The sequence below is a fragment of the Lontra canadensis genome, unplaced genomic scaffold, assembly GCF_010015895.1.
Source record: "Lontra canadensis isolate GAN:19392208 unplaced genomic scaffold, GSC_riverotter_1.0 scaffold58, whole genome shotgun sequence".
Lineage (NCBI taxonomy): Eukaryota > Metazoa > Chordata > Mammalia > Carnivora > Mustelidae > Lontra > Lontra canadensis.
In genome coordinates, this window is record NW_022631052.1 from 12,366,952 (window position 1) to 12,372,951 (window position 6,000).

The following is a 6,000-nucleotide window of genomic DNA, read 5'->3' on the forward strand; positions in this document are numbered from 1 at the left end:
AGACGGACACAGGGCCACCCCTGAGCCTTTCATGAAGTGCTCTGGCTGGAGGAAGGCTGGGCTGTTGGCAAGGATGCAAATCAGACGAAAACCTCAAGCTCCCTAGAGTGGAGGCTCTTCCTGGGCAGCCCTGCCTGAACGCCTGAGCACAATCTGTCCCACCCCAAGGAGGAGGAGGGGGGAGATGCCCCAGGGTGGGCTGTGGGGGATGACGGCCTTTCATTTGCTCCTGAAACCAGAGAGTCAAACCCCAGTCCAGCTCCAATAAACGCTCGTCTATCAGGATAGTTAGATGCCACGGTTACGGTGACATCACGACCAGAGGGAGAAGGGCTCAGAGGCTGGGGAAGTTTGGGAACCGGTCCTGAATGGATTAGCATCTCATCTGAATAATGCAGGCGTGCTATTTATTTTACCGTTGGCTTCCCAGAGATAAGCAACAAGGCTCCCTCCTACGGAATGCCTGGGGGGGTGGGCTGGCTGGCTGAGCATCGCTGGGAGGAGGAAGGGAGTTATTTTTAACTCACGGTTCCAGGAGGAAACACACACACACATAGGAAACGCTGTGGGGGTGACTCTCAGCTGTTCCGCGGAGAAATGGCCTGGGGTCTGCCGTGCATCATTTTCCAACTATTCTGATCCCGGTCATTGCTGTAAACACCACAGGCATTTAAGATTCAGCCCATTTGGGCTCCTTAAATTATATCCTCGCAGTCCGCCCTGGAGCAATTGTTTAATGAAATCTACTTTTATCGGGCAGGGAAACCAAGGCAGATGGCATTCTGATGGGGGCATCAGCCCACCGTGGGCAACCGGTTGTGGGGGGGGCTCGCTGGGGGAGGGGTTCCAACTCAGAGACCGTCTGGGCTTGATATCAGCCCCATTCTGAGAAAGGATGGATATTTCTGAACCAGAAAAAATACGTATATTTGTATTTACATCTAGTTAAGGGGGCTTGGATTTTTTTATAGGTTCATTTACTAGGTTGACTAAAGGAAGTTTCCTATGTATGTGTTCTTTCCCCCTCTGCTTTACTGAGAGATAATTGGCATATGACATTGTGGGAGTTTAAGGTGTCCAAAGGGACTCTTTGATACGTGTATATAATGTGGAATGATTACCACAATAAAGTTAACTAACACATTCTTCACATCCCATAATTATGATTTTGTCGTTGGTATGGTAAGAACATTTAAGAGCTACTCACTTAGCACCTTGCAAGTATAAAATACAGAATTGTTAACTATAGTCACCATGCTGTACATGAGATGCCCAGAGCTTTCACTGGAGGTTTTCACCCTCTGACCAGCATTCCCTCGCCTCTCCCAGCCCCTGGCTACCACCAGTCCACTATCTGTTCCTTCTAGTGTTTTTTTTTTTTTTTTTCTTTAAAGATTTTGGGTATAAGTGAGATCATGCAGTATTTATCTTTCTCTGTCTGACTTATTTTACTTAGCATAATGCTATCGAGCTTCATCTATGCTGTTGCAAAGGACAAGATAGCCTTCTTTTTACAGACAGATAATATGCCATTATATGTACATGCCACATTTTCTTTATTTTTTTTGAAGATTTTATTTATTTATTTGACAGACAGAACACAAACAGGAAGAGAGGCAGGCAGAGGGAGAGGGAGAAACAAGCTCACCGCTGAGCAAAGACCTGGCGTGGGGCTCGATCCCAGGACCCTGGAATCATGACCTGAGTTGAAGGCAACCACTTAACCAACTGAGCCACCCAGGTGCCCCCACATTTTCTTTATTCATTCATCGGTCAGTAGATGCTTACCTTGCTCCCATGTCTTGACTATTGTGAATAATTCTTCAGTGAGCATGAGAAAACAGATATCTCTTTGATGGTTATTTCATTTTCTTTACATAAATACACAGAAACAGGATTGCTGGGTCATGGGGTAGTACTGTTTTTAATTTTTTGAGGAACCGCCATACTCTTTTCCACAGTGGCTAATAATGATTTGTATTCCCACTAACAGAGCATTGGGATTCCCCTTCTCTACTTCCTCACCAACATTTGTTATCTCTTGTTTTTTTTCATAATAGTCACTCCAGTAGGTGTGAGGTAATATCTCACTGTGGTTTTGATTTGCATTTCCCTGGTGATGAGTGATATTGAGCATCTTTTCATGTATGTAGCCATTTGTTTGTCTTCTTTGAAAAACATCTACTCAGATCCTGTGGCCATTTTTCAATTGGATTATTATTTCTTTACCATTGAGTTGGAGTTCTTTATATATGTTGGATATTAATCCCTTACCCATAATCATGGTTTGCCAATATATTCTCCCCATTTCTTAGGTTGCCTTTTAGTTTTGTTAATTGTTTCTTTTGCTCTGTAGAAGTTTTACTTTGATATGGCCTGACTCATTGATTTTTCCTTCTGTTGCTTCTGCTTTTTGTGTCAAATCCAAAATCCAAACGCTTTTTTCCTGTGCTGTCTTCCAGGGCTTTTATGGTTACATTTCAGTCTTTAATCTACTTTGAGTTAATTTTTCTGAGTGTGTAACAGTTCCAGTTTCATTCTTTTGTATGTGAATGTCTGGTTTCCCAACACCATTTATTCAGGTCTTTTACCATTGAGTATCGTTGGTTCCCTTGTCAAGTATTAATTGACCATGTATGTATGGGTTTCTTTCTGGGGCTCTTAATTCTATTCTGTTGGTCCATATATCTGTTTTTATGTCAGTAGCATACTGTTTCTATTACTGTAGTTTTGTAATATAGTTTGAAGTCAGGGAGGGTGATGCCTCCAGCTTTGTTCTTTCTCAAATGTACTTTGGCCATTCGGGGCCTTTTGTGGTTCCATACAAACTGTAGGATTGTTTTTACTATTTTTGTGAAAAGCGTCATTGGAATTGTGACAGGGATTGCACTGAATCTATGGATGGTTTGGATAATGTGGGCATTTTAATAATATGAACTCTTCTGTGGACTCCATCTATGACCATGGGATATTTTCCCATTTGTTTGTGCTCATGTGCCCATTTTCTATACGAACTTCCATCAGCTGGTGGGATAGGGTGATTGCACCTGGCACGTGGCACAGAAAGAAGTCGTCCAACTTCCTGCCTCCGTTTAGGTCCTCACACTTCTGCGTCTGTCTGCATCTGGCAGCCTTTCTTCACTGAAATGACCCACTCACTCCACAGATCCTGGTCAGAGATCTGAAATGTTAATAAAAGCATCCAAGACATCCATTCACCATCATGAGTGTGTCCTGAGAACACACCCCAGGGTCTCAGGAAAGGTTGCATCCAACCTTGACTATCTTCCTCACATAAGTCAAAGATTTTGGACTTTACACTTAGAAGCTCAGATCTTTTGTGAATCCTCTGATGCTGCCTTATAACAATAACAGACTATTCAACCAAGTTTAAAATAAAAAAGATTTAAAACACCCCAAAGCTCAATGCTGGGGGCAGTTTCAGGTTTGGCTCAGCAGTTCTCTCTGGTCCCCAAGGATCCACGCTCACCCTGGCTTACTTACATATTGGTTAATCCTTTGTCTCCTCTCCTCGTGGTCACAAGGTGGCTGCCAGAGCACCTCACATCAGTCACATCCTCACTAGTTTACATTCAAAGACAAAGAGATAGTTTTGTCCCTTTTCTTTTCTTTTTTCTTTTCTTTTCTTTCCTTTGCTTCTTCTCTTTCTTTTCTCTTCCTTTTCTATTCCTTTTTTTTTTTTCTTTAAAGGAGGAAAAGCTTTACAAAAGCCCCCATCAGTGTCCTTTCAGGTCCCATCTGTGAAGTGGAGTCATAGTAGTTCCCTTCTCATGGTTGTTGTGATGACCAGCAGCTTTGGTAAAAAACATGGGGCATGCTTAGGGCTTCCTAATGGCAGACTGTGAGCTTGCTACATTTCTTTTAAAATGTTGCTCAGGATGTCATCAGTCAATCAGTTAAGGTGCCTCCAATAGCAAATTCATGAAAATTCACAGATTCATGCTAGAAGTTCAACAAAACTCCTGGAAACAGATCCAAATTTGACAACAGAGTAAAAAGTGGGACTATTACAATATAGTAAGCAAAAATAAACATGAAAACAAGCCCCCCCCTGGGGTGCCTTGAGTGGCTCAGTCATTAAGCATCTGCCTTTGGCTCATGTCATGATCCCAGGGTCGGGAGAAGCCTGCTTCTTCCTCTCCCACTCCCCGCTGCTTGTGTTCCCTCTCTCTCTGTCTCTGTCAAATAAGTAAATAAAATCTTAAAAAACAAAACAAAACAAAACAAAAACAAGCTCCCATCTCTACTGACCCAAAAGGATAATAAGAATCCACTATGATTATCTAGTCTTTGAAAAGGTGGTTTTTCAACATTGCTCAGCCCTATTTGAGTGATCTGAGCTGGTGTGGGATAGACAGTAAAATCATATTTATTTTTTAATTTCATGATTCAACATTGAACAGTCTTAAATCCCCCCAAATTAGCTGTTACTGAAGAGGGTTAACTGGATTTGAGAACCCTTACCGGCGTTCTCTTTGAGGAGACTTGGGACTCCATGCCAAGGGCCGTCTACACTCACTCACACTCATACACGCTCCCACAGCAATCGGTTCTTCAGTAAAACTCCTCTTTTCCAGGACTGTGAGGCTCATGAACAATAAAAGGGGACTGAGAAATTGTCCTGGAGCAGAAGTCATGGCCAGACTGTCCTGGTATAGGAGAGAGCCCTATGTTTTGTCCTGGCCTTAGTTTTTGCTGCACTTCCCATAGTCAAGACAGCGACAGGTCCAGAGTGTGGCGCGCAGAAGGGCTCTGGGGCAGAAGAGGTTCTGTGCTCTCTGGGATGGACTCAGAGCATTTTTGGTGGGAACAGGATGACAGGCAAGATAAATACATCTGTGTTGGCCGGGAGGTCATGAGGGACCAAGACTTGACCCTTCCCGATCACAGAGGGTAGTGGTTCATGGTCATTCTGACCTATACTGACTCCCCTCCCCCTTTGTCTATGAGTGGCCAAGGTCAGCGTGAGATACAGTCCTGGCCTCTGAGCCAGAGGGGGCTCAAAGTCAGCCAGGAGACCTCCCAGATCAACATGTCTTTCCAGGGGTGACCCTACTCAACTGACTCATGTTTTCACGAGGCTAATATCTGAGAGTTTCATGCTTGAAGTCATTCTTTATGCAACCACTCAGAGAAGGCCAACCAAAATGCAAAGACACACAGCCCAAGATCTCTGACATTTTCTAGCTGCTGAAAAAGCCTGGAGTCGCCCCCCTCCCTCATGTGAGGAATTAAAATCTCTATCACAGCACTATCGGTTGGGACTCAGATATCTGCAATAAAACAAAATGGAACTGCTGTAAACATTCACTTTTCTAGTTAGATTCTGATTCCTGCAAAGGCTCTGGGCTCAAGGCCAGGTTTCTCCAGGTTAAAATGGGTATTAGCAAATGTTGAAGTTGCTCAAGATTCCTGACCTCAAAATGAAATTTTTTCCCCTTGTTATAATGGAAGGGATTGAAAGAGAACTGAAAAGGAAATCAAGTTTCTCACTACATGATTCTCAGTTCTAATGTTCTGCGTGGCGGCCACCTAAAATCACGCAGCACGCCACCCGCGGGGAGTCTCCACCCTTTAGGAAACACCGTGGTAATATACAGTGAACAGAATTAATATTTTTTGTAATCCCAAGGGCATATGAAATATTGCGGTCAAAACAATAAGTTTCAGGGGGTATGAACTATTGCTTTACTCACGGGACTTTAGTAAATTTCAGGCCTAGTGATTATGAAACATGCACGCGTGCTTGTGTTTGTGGATTCCTCCGGTTCTTTGGTGTCGAATCTGTAGCCAAGGAATCAATATATTGTCGATCATCAGCTGGTTTTCCAAAGCAGAAGGAATTGTGGCAACCATCAGCCACAATCAGTGAGAAACACCAGCAAGGAGTCAGCACTTAATGAAATAATAAACGTTAGTTAATGAGCAAACTTGTCGCAGCAGGAGATTTCGTTGTGGATGTTGTTTTGAGTTCCCAGG